The sequence below is a fragment of the Heterocephalus glaber genome, unplaced genomic scaffold, assembly GCF_053883595.1.
Source record: "Heterocephalus glaber isolate CG9 unplaced genomic scaffold, H.glaber_assembly_v1.0 deba00000942, whole genome shotgun sequence".
In the NCBI taxonomy this organism is placed as follows: domain Eukaryota; kingdom Metazoa; phylum Chordata; class Mammalia; order Rodentia; family Bathyergidae; genus Heterocephalus; species Heterocephalus glaber.
Genome location: NW_028258174.1, coordinates 1812279 through 1833168, shown reverse-complemented (window position 1 = coordinate 1833168; position 20890 = coordinate 1812279). Strand labels below are relative to the sequence as shown.

The 20890-nt window shown below is 38.1% G+C and overlaps 1 protein-coding gene and 1 non-coding gene across 17 annotated transcripts in view; one reads left to right on the top strand and one right to left on the bottom strand.

Moving 5' to 3' along the window:
- Pdss2 (decaprenyl diphosphate synthase subunit 2) overlaps positions 1-20890 on the top strand; it is a 302283-nt gene that overhangs the window by 220399 nt on the left and 60994 nt on the right. The gene's annotated exons all lie outside the window — the stretch shown is intronic.
- Positions 12533-12639, bottom strand: LOC147828694 (U6 spliceosomal RNA). Its single transcript, XR_015450340.1, has one exon. It is a non-coding gene; the product is annotated as a U6 spliceosomal RNA (small nuclear RNA).

Below are 20890 nucleotides of genomic sequence, written 5' to 3'. Positions count from 1 at the left end.
CAACAGTGTATGAGAGTTCCACTTGTTCTACATCCTTAGTAAAACTTAATATGATCAATTTTTTATATTTTAGCTATTCTAACGTGTGTAGCTTTATCTTGCTTTGGTTTTAGTTTGTATTTTCCTAGTATATAATAATACTGTGCATCTATCTTTTCATATGCTTATTTGCCATTGATATATCTTCTTTGATAGTGTCTTTTCAAATGTTTGTTCCCATTTTAATTGGGTTATCTGCTATCATAATATTGAGTTTGAAAGTTCTTTTAAAATTCTGGATAAAGTTCTTTATCAGATAAGTGTTTTGCAATTTATTCTCCCAGTCTGGATTTGCCTTTACTTTAACAGTGTTTTTGTAAGAGAATTTAAGGTTGATGAAACCTATTTTATTCATTTGATCTTTTACATATTCTGCTTTTGGTATCATACGTAGGAAATTGTTGCCCAATTTAAGATCACAAAGATTTTTCTTCTTTTTGGTACTGGGGATTGAACTCGGGTCCTTGCACTTGCACAGCAGGCAGCCAAACCACTGAGCTACATCCCCAGCCCCCTCTTCAAAGTAAAAGATTTAGGGCTGGGGATGTAGCTCAGCAGCACAGCACCTCCCTGACAAGTGTGAGGTCCTGAGCACAATACCTGGTACCAAAAAAAAGTGTAAGATTTACATTTTCAGTAAACATTTATATATGGTGGGAGATGTAGATTAGTCTTTTTTACATATGGATATCCAGTTGTTCCAGCACTATTTGTCCAACACTGTCCTATCTCTACTGATCTGTCAGGACTCAGTTGGATACATATATCTGGGGTCTGTTTATGGATTCTCTATTCTGTTTTTTTGATCTACTTGTCCATCCTTAGGTCAATACCAGAGGTACACTATCCTGATTGTTGTAGCTTTATAATCAGTCCCAAATTTATGTAGCATAAATATTCAAATTTTCTTCTTTATTTGCAAAGTTGTTTTCACCATTCTAGGTCCTTTTTGTTTCCATATGAATTTTAGAATGAGCTTGACAATTTCTAAGAAAGCTTCTGGTATTTTGATAGAGATTATATTCTATGTATCAATGTGGGGGTAATTAATATTTTAATATTAAGGCTTCTGATCCATGAACATGGTATACCTCTCCCCCTCCACATACCAGGGATTGAACTCAGGGGTAAACCTCTCTATTTATTTAGGTTTTCTTTGATTTATCTCAGCAGCATTTTGTAGTTTTCAGTATACAGATCTTATATGTCTTGTCTCAGATTTATTTGTAAGCATATCTTTTTTGATACTATATAAATGGTACTATTTCAGTTTTTAAACTTTTGTTGTTAGTATACAGAAATAGTTAAATTTTTATATTGATGTTGCATTCTACAACCTTACTGAGCTCATTTATTAGTTCTAATAGCTTTTGGTTCTTTTGTAGACTCCATGAGATTTCTACAAAGACAATTGTGACATGTGTAGATAAAGAAAAATTTCCATTTTCCTCTCCAAATTAGATGCTTTTTAAAAATTTTTCTTGTCTTTTACACTAGGGAATATTGGGAGAGACAGTCTTTCACTCCCTCACATCTTACTGAGTATGCCAAAACTATAATGCATAACTACTCTTTCACCCAGGCCATTTTTCATGTTCCTCATGCAGTTGGTTATCTTGAGAGACGAAGTAAAAATCTCTTAACCAGACAAAGAGCAGGCTATTGACTGCTTACTACAAGATCAGTGGATCCCCCAAACTCATTCTTCTTCAGATACAATACAAATCTTCTAAAGTCATAGCATCTTTCTTTCATTGGCCAGCTTTCTCATCACTGGGACAAAGCACCTGATCACTACAATTTAAAAGAGGAGAGGTTTTTTTGTGGCTTATGGTCTCAGAGGTTTAATCCATGATCAACTGGCACCAAGGCAGAAACATGATAGTAAAAGGGCGTAGTGGAGCAAAGCTGCTCACCTCCTGGCACCCTGAAGCAGATCACAGGGAAAGAGTGCCAGCAAGAGATAGACCCTCTAAAGGCACACCCCCAGTGATGCAGTTCCTCCAGCTAGACCCCATTTCCTAACAGCACATTAACAGTCCACTTGATAAGTACAGTACTATTGGGATCTAATCATCCCTCAGGAGTCTCTTAATTCAGTTCAGTTGACAATGAAGATTAACTAGCACACATCTGAAAGCACTGTATTGCTCCTGCTGTACTTGGAAGAAAAAGTAACCAGTGTAAATATACTTGTGCATGTTTCTTGCAGTGCCTTAAATCAAGTCTTTTTGTCTCTGACCCAGGAACATCATGCTTTGCTACCATCCATGAAACAGTAACAGCTTAGTTTGTGTGTGGGATAAAGTCTAATCCCAAACTTAACAACCACATCCTACGGTGTAATGTTGAAGTTATGAGAAGGAACAACTTTGCCTCACTTCTGAGGGTAGGAAGAAAATATTCAGTATTTCTCCCTTAAGTATGATTTTAGATGTAAGTTTTTTGGTTTGGGGGCTGTTTTTTACTTTGCTTTTCTTTTTGTAGTTTCTTGATTAATAAAAAAGTTCCCTGATTTCCTGAGAATTTTTTAGCAGGAATTAATGTTAGATTTTGACAGATTTTTTTCCATAGCTATTAAAATAATCTCTCTCTCTCTCTCTCTTCCCTCCTGCTTTTTTTGTTTATTTGATTGTTTGGTTTGGGTTTTTTTGGTATCGGAGATCAAACTCGGGACCTTGTGCTTGCGAGGCAGGCGCCGGAACCACTGAGCTAAATCCAGGGCCTTCCTTCTGCTTTTATAGTCTGCTAATATGGTGAATTAATTGATTGATTTTCAAATGTTAAACCAGTCTTACATTCCTGGAGTAAATCTCATTAGATCAAGATGCAATCTCATTATGTACTGTTGGATTTGATATACTAAGTATTTTTACTCCTTGTATCTATACTCAGTGATGAATATTGGTCTGTTATTTCGAGTTCATTGTAATATCTTTGTCTGGAGTGGGTATCAGGGCAGTGTTGGGCTCAGAATTAATTGGGAGGTATTTCCTCCTTTTCTGTTTTCTGGATGAGTTTGCATAGATATAGTATTATCTCCTCCTATATACTTGGTAGATGTAATCAGCACCTTGGGTTTTTTGGGGGAATTTTTTCTTTGCTTTGTTTTTACTACAAGTTCAGTTGCTTTAATAGTTATCAAAAAGTGATGAATAAAAAAAGATTAAAATCTCTTAAGTATTTAAAATGCAAAAAAAAGTTATCATACTATATACTTGTAGGTTTTAGGTTTTTTCTTTCTTTTTTTTTTTGGCGGGGGTGGGGGTGGGGGTGGGGGTGGGGAGTGGTACCACGGATCAAACTCAGGACCTTGCACTTTCGAGGCAGGTGTGGTGCCTCTGAGCTAAATCCCCGGCCCAGTTTTGGTTTTTTTCCTGAGTAAACTTTGACCTATGAGGAATATATTTATTTTATTTACATTGTCAAATTTAATAATTATTGTTTTGTTTTGTTTTGTTTTTGATATTCTTCATGATAGTCTGACTGGGGTGAGACGGAATCTCAGTGTTGTTCTGATTTGTATTTCCCTAGGGAATAACATTTTTTATATAATTATTAGCCATTTATGCCTCTTCTTTAAAAAGTGTGTGTTCAATTCATTTGCCCATTTATTGGTTGAGTTACTTTTATCATTGTTCTTTTTGGTAACGGTGGTGGTGGTGGTGATGGTGGGGTTTTTTGTTTTGTTTTTGTGGGATTTTTGAATTCTTTATATTTTCTGGTTATTAAGCCTCCACCATTAGAACAGCTGGCAAAGATTTTCTCCCATTCTGTAAGGCACATGATGAAGTTTTTAATCTCCTGGAAATCTGTTTGCATCTGTTTTATGGATTCCATTTGTTTCCTATGTTGGGATTCCATCATGTTCCTCAGCTCCTCTATTTTTTTATCTGTGTCCTCTCTAGATTTATTAATCATGTCTTGCACTATGGACACAATCTCTGCTGATATCTGAGAAAATATTTCTGATTTCATTTTTTCCAAATCCTCTTTCGTTGCCAGTTGGGGGAGTCCAGGTGGTTGAGTATCAGATTGTTCCATCTTGTTTCCTTTTGGGGATGCTTTAGGTGATCTGGAAGTCTGGTTTTTGTTTTTGTGGGGGTTTTTTGGTACCAGGGATCAAACTCGGGTCCTTGCACTTTTGAAGCAGGCAGCAAAACCACTGAGCTAAATCCCTGGCCCCTGGAAGTCTAGTTTTAAGACTTGTTTATGTGTCTTCTCATTTCTACCCAGTGTGTGTGTGGGGGGGGGGGGGTGCTGGCACACATGGCTCACCTCCAAGGTGCTTGGGGCAATGTATGGTGGCCCAGAAGGTTCACCTCCTCTCTGTTTGTTTTTGAGACAGGGTCTCACTATGTAGTTTAGGCTAACCTTGAACTCACTATATAGCCCAGGCTGACCTTGAATTCACAGCAATCATCCTGCCTCGCCTGCCAAGTGCTGGGATTACAGGTGTGCGCCACCACACCCAGCTAAAGTGGGTCTCTTGCATGTAGAATCTAGCTAAATTTTGCTCTTTTATCCAATCTGGCAGTTTGTTTTTCATGTGGTTTTACATGTCACACATTTATTAACATGGTTGCTTTTCAATCTACCATCTTGTTGTTTTCCATTTATCCCATTTGTTCTTTCTTCCCTTTTCTTTTCCTCCTTTTAAATGTTTTTTCATGATACCTGTTTTTAGGCTTTTGTTTTGACATGAGATCTCCCTCTGTTGCCCTGACTGGCCTTAACTCCACAACCTGCCTCAGCCCCCAGAGTAGCTAAGGTTATAGGCATGTGCTACCAAGCCCAGTTTCCTTTCTTAGCTATTAGCTTTAACTCCTTCATCTATTTTTTAATGGTTGCTCTTAAAGGTATAATGTACATCTTTTTTTTACTGCTGTAAATTTTTATTGGCTTTGCATTGAATGTATAATCAGTTTGGGAAGAATTAACATTTTTATAATTGGGGTTGTAGCTCATGATAGAGTACCTACACGGCATGCACAAAGCTGTGGGCTCAATCTCCAGCATCAAAAAAGAAAAGAAAAGAAAATCTTCCATTTGATGAAAATAAAATAACCCCACCTTTTCTTTTTAGTTGTAGTTTTTAATTTCTGTGAGTGATATTTTTAATTTTATTATTTATAATTATGAACTCAATAATTGTACATATCAATGAATTTCACTGTGACGTTTGTATGCATGCATATACTATTATTTGATTATGTCCACCTTCCCTTCTACCTGCCTGCTCAATCCCTTTCTTTCCCTAATAGTCCCTCTTCTACCTTCAGGTCTTTTTTTTTCCCCACATATAATATACATCTTTAACTTAGTGCAGTTTCCATCAAGTGATGTTATACCTTTACTTAAAGTTTTAAACCCTTACTAAAGTATATTGCTATTTCTCCTCTCCCAGGCTTTGTGTTATCATTGTCATGCATTTCAATTTCATATGTATTATAAATCCTGTAATACGTTGTTATTATTTTTACTTTAAACAGTCAATTATACTTTTAAAAGATTTAAATTTTTTAGGTCTTTTATATTTAACAATGTAGTTAACATCTTCAGTGCTTAGTGCTTTCCTTTTGATTCAGATTCACCTGTGGTATTGTTTTCCTTATTACTAAAAGATTTCTTTGGCCAGGCGTGGTGTTGCACCCCTGTAACTTCAGCACTAGGGCGGCTGAGGCAGGAGGAACACTGCAAGTTCAAGGCCAGCCTGGGCTGCATAATGAGTTCAAGGCCAGCCCATACTATATAGTGAGACCCTAAAAAATTCCTCTAATCTTAATTGTACTGCAGGCCTGCTCATGATTGATCCTTTCATCTTATATGTATCTTAAAAATATATTACCTGAACATAGAATTCAAGATTTATATTTTTTTCAGTATTATTTCCAACTAGAAAGCTATTGTCACCTTTATCTTTATTTCTGACTTCATAATTGGATTATGAGGGCCAGGAATGTAGCTCAGCAGCACCGCACCTGCCTGACAAGTGCAAGGTCCTGAGTTCGATTCCCAGTACCAAAACAAAAACAAAATAATTGGATTGTGATATGCCTTAGTGCCTGTGTTCCTTGGAATATGGTTATGAAAACTGTTTTAATGCCTCTCTCTACTAATTATGTCATCTGTGTTGATTTCAATTTCTCCTCATAGGTTATACTTTCTTGCTTTTTTGCCTGCCTGGTTATTGCTGATTGGGGATCAGACATTGTGAATTGTACTTTGCTGCATGCTAGATGTTTTTGTAATTTTATAAATATTCTTGAACTTTCTTCTTGAGTGCAATCTTGGAAATGTTACTTTTAACCTTTGCTAAGCAGGACCAGGGTAGTATTAATCTTAGGGGGATTATCTCTCCTTTTAAGGCAAAACCTGTCAGAGTACTCTACAGATACCCCATAAATTATTTTTCCCACTGAGACTGGTGAGACATCTAGGCCAATGTGATCTCTAGGGATTGTTTCTGCTATTCCTTCTGAGTGATTCTTTCCCCAGACTTTGGTAATCTCTGCACCATAAGTAATGGTAATGCAGTCAGATTTGTAGATTCACAGGTTGGATTCAACTAAACGTGAATCAAACATTTTTTTTTAGAAGTTCCACTTGTCATTCCCTAAACATTACAGTATAACAACTATTTGCATAGCATTGATGTTGTATTTGCATTATGTATTTATCTTTATTGTATTAAGTATTCTAAGCAATCCATATGTAATTTAAAGTGTATGGAAACATGTGTGTAGGTTTTATGCAAACAGTATGCTATTTTACATAAGGGTCTTTAGCATCTAAAGAGTTTGGCACCTGTAGAGACTCCTACAACCATCTGCCTTCAGACACTAAGAAATGACCATGCTCAACTGAAGACTTTAAGGAGACCCTGTGTTTCTCCAGAACTCTCTGTGTAGCTCTCTTCTTGTATACTCTGCCTAGTGAACACTAAGCCTTTGGCCTGTCTTAATACCCAGGTCTGCCTCCACTGAGTCCTGACATTCTCTGTAGGCAATAAGCTGAAACAATTGTGAGAGCCATCTCATTTATTTCTCATCTCTTCTGTTGCCTCATTTCAAATGTATTATAACTTGGGCCGGGGATTTAGCTCAGAGGTTCCGCCACCTGCCTTCAAAGCACAAGGTCTGGAGTTCAATCCCCGGTACAAAAAAAAGAGAAAAAAACAAAATGTATTATAACTTTATATAACAATTTTTTGTTAGTAGACAAATAAATAAAATAAATAAATAATAAAATATTTTCCACAAATATACATCTTTAACTTATTGCAGTTTACCATCAAGTGATGTTATATCCTTACTTAAAGTTTTGTACCGTTACTAAACGTAAGTAAGCTGGAAGTGCTAGACCTCATGATTTTGGTTTATATTATAATGTCTTTTAAGAAAATATAAAATTTTACCCTGGTAAATCATACGATTCCTTTATGTTGCTGATACCCTAAGTGCTTGTTTAGTGTATCTTTTTGGTGTTTCAGCCATAGGAATAAGAAACCAAAAATGACATTGATGTTTTGCACTTGGTTGAGTGATGATAAAGTTGCCATAAAAGACAGTTGCTTTTAGAGAGAATGGATGAATTTAGTTGAGGTCGGATTAATGTTGGGGTGCTGGCAGACTTTCCAGATGAAAGAGTCAAGAGCTCCACAGAAGTAAAGTGGGAATTCATCTTTGTAGACTGATAGATGAATGAGTTCTGGTAGACAAGGAAACAAAAAAGTTTAGGAAGAGCAGAACAGAATGAGGAATGTGGAAAGGAAGTTGAAATGACTACCAGAATACCATGCTCTGCTGTAGACTTTAAATTTGATATTGTTTCTTCCCAATCAAAACCAAAAGAAAATTACATTGTGTTTTGAATTTTGCTTAGTTACTAATGCTACACATAATTTCGTGTAACATTTTTAAAATTTTTAAATGTTTAAAATTAAACACGGGCTGTGGATGTATCTCAGTGGTAGAGTGCCTAGCATGCCCTTGGTTCACCTCCCAGCACTGGGAAAATGAACATATGTAGTGGATCCCTATGTGTTTATGAATGATACCTTCAACATGGAACTGCAAACAGCTGATTCTCCCAGCATCTACTCAGAATCCTGAGGATATGCAGTAACTCCTATCTCAGTGAAGATAAATATCTCTTAGAAAATTGAGAAAGATTCTGTCTCCTGATATTTTAATGTAATAGAGAGGCTGGAGTGAAAAATCAAAATAAACTTTCACGCTGGATTCTGATTGAGTGGTTTGTTACCATTAACCCCATGTTAACTAACCAAAGAGCTAAATTAGGCACTGCTAATAAGGTACCTATTAGTTAACTCACATTGAATCTCTACTATGTACCAAAAGACATAGAGTTTCCTAGAGCATTCAGAACAAAGCAATAATTTTTTAAAAATATACTTTAGACCTGCTCTCAGGGATCTGATGATACATATACAGTTCAGAAGAAAAATATCCACATGAAACTACTGGAAAACAATTTACCCATAAGACTACATGGCAGATTATATGGTTTTGGTAGGCTGTGTATGCAGCAGAAAATACAGCATTAAGGATTCACTATGTTTCAGAAAGAATTTCTTGGAGGAGGTTGTTTCTAAGTTGAGTCTTAGAAGAATTAGTAGAAATAAATCAAGAAAAAATGTTGAAGTTTATTGGCATCAGAAAATTGGCATTGAGTATTGACTAGGGAGTCAGACTTGTTTATTTTTTCATTTAACATTTGAACATGTGCTGTGTGCCAGGCACAAGAATACAAGTGCTCAGTGAGCCAAGGTATCTTTGCCCTCCTGGAACTCACATCTTAGGGCCAAGGCTGATATAAATAAGTCATCACATCAAATGAGCAAGAGAAATAACTGATCATGATAACTGGACAGCAAAAAAACCTAAGTAGATACTGAAGGATTGAAGGGATTACTTTAGTTTACATATTCATAGAAGTCCTGTCTGAGGACCTAACATGTAAGCTGAGATCTGAAGAACAAAAAACAGTTGACTGTAGAGGGAGGAGAGAGATGGAGAGAGATTTCAAGAAGAGGAAGCAACTGAAGCAAAGGCCTGAGAAAGGAACTGGCTTGTGTACAAGAAATAGAAAGGAGACCTGCCTGGGTGAAACATGGTAGATGAACATGAGAGTGGTTAGAGAAGAGTTCCGAGAGACAGGCAGGTGTTAGGAAATTGTATGTGATGCGAACAGGAAGGTGCTTTTGACCCAGGTTCAACTAAACCTACTTAAAACAACTTATGACTTTCTTTTAGGGTCACCTAATTATTACTCAGGAAATGTTATTGAGTACCCATTATGTTTAAGCAGCTGTGTTAGAAAAATCAGGTATGTGAATATTGACAGCTGAGATGGAGACAACGGTATAATGGGAGCTAATGCTGGGGTCTTGCTGGGTGTTCATTTCAAAGGGGTTAAATAAACCAGCAGATAGATCCTGAATGTTTATTTATACTGAGGAGTTTAGATTTAAAATACTAAGCAGTAGGAAATCACCTTGGGATCTTATTCAATGAGAATATCTTTAATAAAGATTATTATAGAAGCTGTGAATAGGAAAAATTGGAAGCCAAAGAAATTAGATGCAGAGAGACCAGCTGGAAGAGTGTTGAAATAAAACAGGTGTGAAGCAGCAGACAAGATTGTTGGCAGTGGAAACAAGTGTAGGGCAGGGGCCCAAGAGTTCAGCAGATAGCAGATATCCTACCTCTCAACTTATTAAGTGACTTACAATTTGTGTCTCCTGTTTTATTACTCTCTTACTGTGTTTTGTGGAATTGAGTCAATGTTCACCATCTCTTAACCTGTGCATTATGTATCACAGTCTTCTCTTTTGCTGCTGAGTACCTTCTAAACAACATTTGCCCATAAATTTGTGCAGTTTTTGTACAGGTTCATTTCACTCTGTTTGCAGAATGTAGCTTGTCTAGTCTTTCATGAGAGTCCCAGATTGAAACACCCAGCTGAGCCATTCCCGAATTCTTCACTCACAGAAATTGTAAGACATCATAAAATATTTATTATGCATTAGGCCACTAAGCTTGGGGTAATTTGTTATGCAGCAACTGTTATACATATGCTCATCCTTTGCCATCTAACTGTGATGCCCTCACATCATCTGAGTATGCTATGCTTTACTTGTATGCCTTTTAACTCTGGGCTCAGATATTTGACTTGTGTTGCCAGTGGAAGGCCCGCTTGGGTCCCTGCTGTCACTATGAGAAAACTATGCCCTGCCTAGCCTACTGGTCCAGGAAGGAGAGACACTAGAGGAGGGTCTCTCCATCCAACAGTGAGCTGCAGAGCCACCAGTCTAGATTAGCTGATTCCAACTGATCTAAAGGTGCAGGAGCAATAATAAATGATTACTGTTTGAAGCCACCGAGTGTGGGATTATGTTAACTAATAAATAAATGTTAACCAATAATAAAGTGACGTCAGAGATCTGGGGGTGCAGGTTGGGGGACCAAGCCTGTCATTACAGAGCTGGTTTGAGGAGCTTGGACTGGAGACATCTAGCTTAACTTAAGCTCTGCCTTCGGAGAAAAGAACCCTCTGCCCCTCCCCCCAAAAAAAGAAAAGAAAAGAACCCTCCCCAGGCAGGAGAGAGCAAAAATTTAGTTTCAAGGAAACCATGTTAGGGCTGTGCATGAAGCATTTAGAGTACTTTTAAAAAGAAGCATGAAGAAGTTTATTAGATAGAATTTTAAAAGTACACACTCAGAATAGAATGTGGGGCCTTGAGAGAGGCGACCATTTACCGTATTTTTTTTTTTTTTTTTTGTACTGGGGATCGAACTCCAGACCTTGTGCTTGTGAGGCAGGCAGTGGAACCACTGAGCTAAATCCTCGGCCCTATTTACCACATTTTTAAGTTTTAATCATTTATTAATCCTCTTGTGAAAAATCTACACAATCCCCACAAAGTCATTACATAATCTTTACTCCTTTCTAGTCCTCTTATGGCCCCCACCTTTCTTCAGGCTATTCTTGTAATTTTTGCACAGGTGTGTGTGTGTGTGTGTGTTTGAAGTGTACTAAACTTGATTTTTTTTTTAACTCCACTCTCCCTTACTCAGATCTCCTTACCATCTTCACAAAGTCTATCTCTCTGTTTCCTATCATCTCTTTTATTTTACTCTTTATTCATATTTTGGGTTTCTCATTTAAGAGAAACTATATGATATTTAACCTTCTGTGTCTGATTTATTTCACTTAGCATTATGGTCTAAAGATCCATTTTCCAACAAATGACTCAGAGTTATCCTTTTTATGCCAGATATGAATTTTCTTTATTCATCTGTTTTTGGGCATACAGGCTGCTTCCTTAGTTTTGCTATTGTGAATTGTGCTGCAGTAACATGGGTATGCATGTATCACCCATGTAATATGAAAACTTTAATTCTTTCAGGAAGATACCCAGAGGAGGTATACCTGGGTGAAATAGAATTTCTATTTTCAGGTTTCAGGTTTTTTGTTGTTGTTTTGGGGTTTTTTTAAAGAATCTCATACTGACTTCCATAGTAGTTATATTAGTTTACATTCCCACCAACAATGTAAAAGGGTCCCTTTTTCCTCACAACCTCACCAGCATCTGCTGTTTTTTGAGACTGTGCTGATAGCCTTTCTTACTGGAATAAAATAGAAGAATCTCAATGTTGTTTTGATTTCATTTCTCTAATGGCCAAAGTAGTGAACACTTTTTCATTTACTTATGGACCATTTGTGCTTCTTTTGAAAAGTGTGTATTCATTTCAATAGCCCATTTTTTAATTGGGTCTTCTGTTTGGGGAGGTCTAATCTTTTTTTAGTTTATTGTATATATTCTGTATACCAGTCCCCTGTCTGAGGAGTAGCTGCAAAAATTTTTTCCAATCCTGTAGGTTGCCTCTTCACTGTTCATTGTTTCCTTTGCTGTACAGAGCTTTTTAGTTTCATACAATCCCACTTGTTGATTTTTAATATTATTTCTTGTGCAATTAGGGTTCTGTTCAGAAATTCCTTGCTATACCTATCCCTTCAAGAGTTGTACCTGTTTTATGTTCCAGCAAATTTGGTATTTTTGCTTTTACACTAGGTCTTTGATCTATTTTTATTTTATTTTAGCAGAGGATGAGAGATACAGGTCTAGATTCATTCTTCCGCATGTGGACAACTAACTTTCCCAGCACCATTTGTTAAAGAGGCTGTCTTTTCTCCAGCATATGGCTTTGGTCCCTTTGTCAAAAATCAGATGGCTGGGGCTAGGGATTTAGCTCAGTGGCACCACACCTGCCTTGCAAGCTCAAAGTCCTGAGTTCAATCTCCAATACAAAAAAAAAAAAAAATCAGATGGCTGAACATACATGAGGTTGTTTCTGCATCATCAATTCTATTCCATTGGCTATTTTTATGCCAGTACCATGCTGTTTTTATTACTGTAACTTTGTAGTATAACTTAAAATCTGGGGTTGCAGTACCTCCTTCTTTTAGAAATATGGAATCCTTCATGAGCTTGCATGTTATCCTTGCACAAGGGCTATCCTGATCTTCTGTGTGTTGTTCCAGCCTTAGTATACGTGCTGCCAAAGTGAAGACTCACTGTTTTCTTAAGGTCTTTTTCTTCACATACAGGCCATGTCTTGTGCCTGTGTTTGCTTTCATTTTTATTTTGCTAATCCAAGATATTATAAGTCAGACTAAAGACAGTTATCTTGCCACCACCAGTGTGGCTTTGCACTGGGTTTTGGGGGGGGGGGGGCTGTTGTTTTATTTTGTCGGCTTTTTTTGAGACAGGGTCTTGCTATGTAGTTCACGCTGGCCTTGAACTCACTATGTGGCCCAGGCTGGCCTCAAACTCACAGTGATCCTCCTGCCTCAGCCTCACAAATGCTGGAATTATAGGCATACACTACCACACCCAACTTGCTTTGTACATTTTTGTGAACTTTTCTTAAATCTGTCTTAGCTACTGTTGCAGCCATAAAGTAGTGTTTTATATGTAGCCATTATCATACAGGTGTGCACACAGAGGCACAGAATAATAGTGATGGAAAATCCAGGACTTTGCAGACTATTCCCATAAAAGAGGATGCAGGCAGACAAGGGAGGTTGGCAAGAGAGAGAGAACTGGTGAGCTAGAGTTGAAAGAAGATAATTAATCCTGCCAACGTGGAAGAGAGTTCATAGTGAATGGTTTATTTTATAGATTGGAAGTAGGAAAGGTTTATTTTCCTTTTTTTGAAGTTAAAAAATACTCATAAAAGCTATTTTAAAAAGAAAACATATTTTAAGAGGTTTAAACGTGAAACTGCTGTATAAAAGCATTAAGATACTCTGTGGTGTGTTTCATTGCTCCATTTACTCACAACCTGTCCCTCACATTGTACCCAAGGCATATATTAATGAGCTAATAAAACATGCCACGTCAGCTTTTATTGTTTGCTGGACATCTGTTCAGGCTTATATCACTCGCAAATCCAAGACTTTGAAGATGCTAAGAGTAGTGATGATAATAAATACCCATAATTTTACTAACATCCTTTTTTCACAAAGTACAAACCATCTTAAATCATTTGTTCCAAATAAAAATGTTTAAATTATTCCAATTTGAAGAGTATTGAGAGTAGTTTAAAATGATTTGTTTTAATTATAAAATGTACTAACTATATAAAAGTATATGTGGCAGATATACATAGGCACTCACTACCACATTTAAGAAGTAGTATTATATATTTCTTTAATCCATAAACATTTTTTATTTAATGGAGTCTCAAATGCACCAAAGATAGCTGGGCACGATTGTGCATACCTGTAATCCTAGCACTAGGATTGCAAGTTTGAGCCCAGCCTGAGCAACTTACCAGGACTTTGTCTCAAAAAGTAAAAAATGGCCAGGTGTGGTGGCACACAACCAAAGTCCCAGCACTTGGGAGGCTGAGGAAGGAGAATCAAGAGTTCGAGACCAGCCTGAACTACATAGCAAGACTCTGTCTCAAAAAAAAAGAAAAGAAACATTAAAAATGGGCTGGGGATGCAGCTCAGTGATAAGGTCCTGAGTTCAGTCACCAGTAAAAAGCAAAACAAAAAATAGCAAAGGTGTTGTGAATTAAACATAATAGAAACTGAATATAGGAGTAAAAGATTAAACATGCAAAGGTGATAAAGTAAAGGTTGATCCGGATATTGAGAAGGTACAAATCTATCAGTGAAAGCTTAGTATGCATAGCGGCCCTCCAGTTTAGAGGGGTTCTTCTTGATGGATGTTTTCATTTGTTAAATGCTTAAATTGAATTGTACATCATTTGGAACTGCTCTAGGTCACTCACTGATGGCTATCTCAGCAAAACATCTTAAAAGGCAGTTTATTTGCCTGGGAAATGAAACATCACTGTTAATCAGGGAAATTCTCTATAACAGAGTACCATTCTGATCAAAGGAAAGAAAGTGTTCAGAAAACAAATGCCAAGCCTTCAGTTACCATCTGTCTATATGCCAGTGAGGACCCATTTGATCTCCATCCCAGATCACTCCTGACCTCTAGAGCTAAGTGGTTAGCTGCTACTCAGTATTTCCACTTGGAGGTCTTGCAGGTACCCCATCAGAACATCTAAGACCAGATATATGATCTGTCCTTCCAAAACCATCCACTGTTCTCTCTCTTCAGAAAAAGCAATGCCATCCATCCAGATTTTCAAGTGAAAAACTTAGAAGTCCTTCTTTATTTTTCAGCCCTCACTAAGCACCCCCATGGATGCCTCATTCCATCTTCCACCCCACCACCTTAGCCAGAAGCATAAGTGAAAGGGAGGAAAGAAAGCAGTTGTTCTCCTGAGCAGTCCATTCAAAAGTAGACTGTAGTGGTTAAAAACAAAAAAACCCCTGAATATCCTTTGACTCTCCATCTGTCACCTCCTAATTGGTGGTGGGAATCTTGCCCTTTCCCTTGAGTCTTAATGGGTTGGGAGCACCTCAGCCAGTAGCGTACCATAGCAGTGGCACTGTGTGGCTTCTCAGACTAGGTCCTAAAAGAGTGTCTTCTGCTGCCTGCTCTCTTGAAACTCTCCCTCTTATCAGCACCCCTCAGAGCTTGGCCACCATACTACAGGAAGCCATGTGGAGACGCCAGGGGAGTTGCCGTGGTTGTCAGTCTCCTATGGAGGGAGCCAGGTACAGTAGCACATGCCTGACTGATGTGTGTGTGAATAATCCATCTTACTGGAATGGATCCCCTGTGATTCACCAACCCCACACCCCAGCTAGTCATATCCTCAAACCTCTGAATCACCCCAGCTTTTCTGGTCTTCCCACCTGGGGCCCCAGATATAGTAGAGCAGAGATATGCCATTTTCACTGTTGGCTTGGCTCATCTAAATTTCTGAGCCACAGAATCTGTGATCGTAATGAAATGGTTGTTGTTGTAAGCCACTAAGTTTGGGGGTAGTCTATTATGCAAAAACAGATAACTAGAAAATGGATCTCTTTAACCTTTTTTTTTTTAAGATGGTACTGGGACTTGAACCCAGGGTTCACTTTACCAGAGCTACATCCCCTACCGTTTTTATTTTACTTTGAGACAGTCTTGCTGATTTTCCCAGGCTTGGGCTCCAACTTGCAATCCTCCTGCCTCAGCCTCCATAGTAGTTAGGATTACGGGCACATGCTACTATACCTGGCCCCCTCAAAAAAATTTAAGGCAAATATTTGTTAATATTTAGCTATATCCTGGTGGCTCATAATGGGTAATGATTACTTTAGTTGCTCTTACTGTTTTCTACTTTCTCACATTCATTATGGTCAATTCTTTAATAAAAATCTTTTGAAAATGCAAAAAAAAAATTTAAGGCAATTATGTTAACCTGATGGTTGTTTATAAACCATACTGCAAAAACTGTGGCAAGGAACAGTATACTTTCAAAATTTCACTGATTGGATCCTAAGAAGAGGTTGGGCTAGTCAGCTTGTGCTACCATAAACAACAGAAATTTATTTTCTCATAGCTCTGGAGGCCAGAAGTCCATGATGAAGGTTTGAGCAAGTTTGGTTTCTGGTGAGGGCTCTCTTCCTGTCTCAACCCCATCAATTTGACAACCAAGCTTAAATGGCTTATGTGGTTATCCGATTAGCTTCTTTTCTAGACCATAATAACTGTGAGAACCTGGACCCCAGCTTTTGCTCACTGGCACAAGCACCTAGAACAGTACCTTGTGCATAGAAGATACTTAATAAATCTTTAACAAATGAAGAAATAGAAGAAATAGAAATGGCTAATCAATGACTTCCCAAGTTTGAATGAACTGGTTACATATAGTTTAGATCAAGACTGTCCCCCAAAGCCCTTAGATGCTGTTTTAGGAAGGTGACTGAACCATGGGGACATTATAGCTGACTCATGGAAGAGGCAGGTCATAGGGCGGGGGGGGGGGGTCCCCTTCCTGCCTCCTCCCTTCTCCCCCTGCTTCCTGGCAGCCATGACAAGCAGCTTTTCCTCCACTGTGCCTCTCAGCCATTTGGTCCTGCCTTGGAGCCAGCCAACCGTGGACTGTAACCATGAACCAAAATAAACCTCTCCTCTTTTAAGCTGTGGGGGTCGGATATTTGTCCCAGTGACAAAGAAAGTAACTAAAACACATGGTAACATGACAGGCAAAATAATAATTTTATCCAATGGTAAGTCTCATACTTGATTTATAAATATATATATCAAGGGCTGGGGATTTAGCTTAGTGGCACCGTGCCTGCCCCGAAAGCACAAGGTCGCATGAGTTCGATCCCTGGTACCAAAACCAAACAAAAAAATATGTATATCAAAAGAATCTTTCTCAAAAAACCAACCTGGCAAAATATTTTAAGAGACTTCACAATGTTCAGATTTACAGTATTGACCAAATAATTGTCATTAGATTTTATCTGTGGTAGCCAGCATCCAAGATCATCCCCAGAGTCCCACCTCCCAGTATTTTTCATATAATGTCTTCTCACACTGAACCAATCCCATACAGCAGAAGTAATGGTTTGTCACTTCCAAGATTAGGTGTCCTCTTACTCTCTGGGGAAAGCCACCTGTCACATGTGAGCGGTGCTACAGCGTGGCTCACTTGACAACTGCTAAAGCCTACTGCCAGCCAGCACAGTGTGATCTTGGGAGCAGATTATCTAGCCCCTTTATATGACTGTAGCCCCACTCAACAGCTTAACTGCCACCTCATGAGAAACCCTGAGGTGGAACCACCTTGCATGGCCACTCTTGAAATCTTGACCCTCAGAAACTGAGAAATGTTATTTTAAGATGCCAAGTTTTAGGATAATTTTCTATAGAGCACTAAATAATACACTATTCTAAGGAAATTCTCTCTGAAATGTTTTAGTAGTTAATGTTGGCATGAATAGACTTCCTACAGAGAGACAGGTTTTCATCATAGGAAGTGAATTCACTGGCAAGCTTTAAGCAGCAAAAATGGAAAACTCAATTAAATAGTTATAAAAGGAAGAAAATATATTTTACTCTACCCGAACACACTGAGGTAGTCAGGCATTGAGGATGGTTAACGTGACAACTCAATGGTGTCAGGGTTCTCGCTGTCTCTCTGCCTCCTTAATGTTATATTTATTATCAGGATGGTAGCAGTCTGGCTGCAGTAGCCCACAGTATTTCTTATCAAGACAGACCAGTGACCTCCAGAGAAAACAGTTCCTGCCTCTACTTGGGCTTCTGAAAGTCTCCTCTCATATCTAATTGGCTAGATTTGGACCACATACCCTCTCCTAAATTCATCATGGGAAGTATCAGTAAATTCCTAAACAAAATGAGAGTTTTGCTAGTTGGGGGTTAGAGAATCAATCCTGGTAAGCAACTGTCCTGAGCACAATAAGGAACAACCTTGCCTTGCTTTCCAGCAGCACATACTGTTCTTGCCTTTCAATCCCCACTAGCTACCATGTTACTTCATCCCTGCTCACCTGGAATACAGCACTCAACCCATCTAAACTGCATCATGTCCTCTCCTATTGAAAGCAGTTCCCTAACACCTAAATAATTAGGTCTAAATTTCAGGGCCTCTCACCCATTGGCTAGTCTCAGCTTTTTTTACCTACATCTCACACTCTGTTTCAACCAAGTAGAACTAATATTGGTAACCTGAAGTTATCCCCTATCTTATTTTCTTAGCTAATTCCAGTTTATTATTCAGAACCAGACTCAGCTAAAAGTCAGGCCACCACAGCTTCCTTTTTTTTTTACCACAGCTTCCTTTAACCCTTCCTTGATTGAATTATTCACTCTTTGCTCTGAAATTTTTATATATCCAACCACTTTAGAATCATTTTCTATTTTTCCTTCTCCTTAGCTGAACTTCTCTGAAAGATCGAGAGTAATGGGTGAAAAAAAAAGAGTAATGGGGCCGGAGATTTAGCTCAGTGGTTTTGCTGCCTGCTGCGCAAGCGCAAGGACCCAAGTTCGATCCCCGGTACCAAAAAAAAAAGAGTAATGCCAATAATTTTCACATCTACAGTGCCCGGCATACAGTAAGCACACACAGAAATCAATGACACTGTCTACTGCACATTTACATGGTACACCAAGTACCAGTCTGCCCTGGGCATTTTGCAGCAGGCCACATTTCTCTTTGATGCTGTCCAGTTTGTTCATTTTAAAGAATTACTGCAGATTCCCTCCTGCCCTTATCTTGCAATCTGTCCTAAAACTGCCTGCCACCTTCCAGCTGTTTGAAGTATACCCTATCCCAGGAATAGTCCTTTCTAGTGGTAGGAAGGATTCATGCTGTCAAATAGGGTTCCCTTCATCCTACCCTCTGCAGTAAGGTGGTTGGCATGCATCTTAGCAAGAGTTGACTGGTGGGGAGGCGAGGGAGAAGCTGGCCTTCCCTCCACCAAAGGATTCCTAGATTTTTAAATATGTCTAACTTGTAAGTATAATTTAACAGCTCTATGTATTGAATTGAAACATTTTTAAAACAATTTGAATTTCAATTCAAACCTTACCAGTTTCTTTTCTATGATTTACATGGATAAAAAGCTTCTGGGTACCCACTTTACTATCTCCCATTTGACTGTAATATAAATCAAAGCAAATCATTTCGTCTTGTTAGATCATGTTAAAATACTCTACTTTTTTCTCCTCTCATGGGATTACTGAAAATATACTTCTATCTGCTCTTTCTAGTCTTTTTACTTACATGTTTCTGTATCTCTTCAATAGATATTACTAAAAGGCTTAATTTATAGCATTAAATGTTTTTGATACATTATAAAATATGTTATTTATTTTTAAACACAGCCTACTTTTTAAACCATAAAAGATAATTAAGCATTGCATATATTTCTGTGTTAAGCAAAATAGAACCCTATTGCAATACATCAAAGACTGGTTTCTGCCACTTACAAGTGTCTCATCTTGTCACAGTATGTTCTTGAAACTTCTTTACCTATTAAATGGGAATGATGATACTTAAGATTTAGGGGGCCTGATGTGTTAAATAACGTGAAAGTATCATGTAATCAGCTTGCAGGAAATACTAGATTTCATTCTCCTTGCTTTCTTCTAACCCCTAAATATTTATTGAAATTTCCCTAAGTTGTTTTTTAACAAGGCTAAAACTCTTTTGTCTATCTTGTTTAGCTTCTCAAAATAGCTGAAAGTGGCAGTACAGAGCAAACATTTAGAATAATTTCAGGTAAGGCCTGGGATTTAGCTTAGTGGTAGAGCATTTGCCTATCTGTGAGAGGCCCTGGTTCAGTCCCCAGCACAGGGTGAGGACAGATTGCAATATGGCCTTAAAGAGATCTACTCACTTACCCATCCCAAACTTAGGTCACATTTATAAAGATAGTGGCCCAGAGTATGAATCTGAAGTAGGGAGCATGAAAAGGAAATATTTGCAAACTGTGTGTATGTGCAGTGATAGGGATCAACATGTTCACACATGCTTGGTACATGCTTGACCATGAGCTCATCTCCAGCCTCTGCATACTTTTTTAAAGTACTTTTAATTCCACAGAGAGCCAGTTACTGAGTTTCTGTAACTCTTCTTTTCTGATCATATGAAAGTTAGCAGTTTGGCTGAGCAGACTCTAGTTGAGCTTTGACATCTTCCCTGGCCAATTAGTTTGCCTGTGTTCCATGGCCATGGACCCAACCTTTAATCCCAGACAGCCACGGATACAAATGCACTTTGCGCTCCTGTGAATAATACACACAAATATATCACCACTACGAGAAAAGCAGCTCAAAGTATATATCTCCCAGACAATAAAGTAGCAGAACAGCATGTTGTATCTGAGATTAACACCAGTGCCTCTCTCTCTCTCTCTCTCTCTCTCTCTCTCTCTCTCTCTCTCTCTCTCTCTCTCAGGAGAACATCATTTTACAAGCTTCAGAGTTTTTTCCTGTTACTTGAACCTTATTTGAGCAAAAAGGTCATGAGACAGAATAGCATTTTCTAAATTAATGTACTTCTCTCTGACACTCATTCACTATGTTGACATACAAGTGTGTCATATATATTACCTTCCTGAAAAAAAGGAAATTTTGTCAAAAGCAAATGTTCACTGAATGTGTCCTCCTTTTATATACAATAAATCTTAGTAAAAGCTACATATATATACGTATATATATGTACTGTAAGTATATCTAAATCTCATTTATTCTGACTACATTCACCCATTTCCCATCAATTCTATATACAATGGTTAGATTCAGTGTTGACCTTATGGAGATATTAATTTGATTCTCATCCAGTTCAGTTTGCTGCCACCTGCCTCACAAGCGCAAGGTCCTGAGTTCGATCCCTGGTACCAAAAAAAAAAAAAGAAAACAAGAATTAAGCTTGTG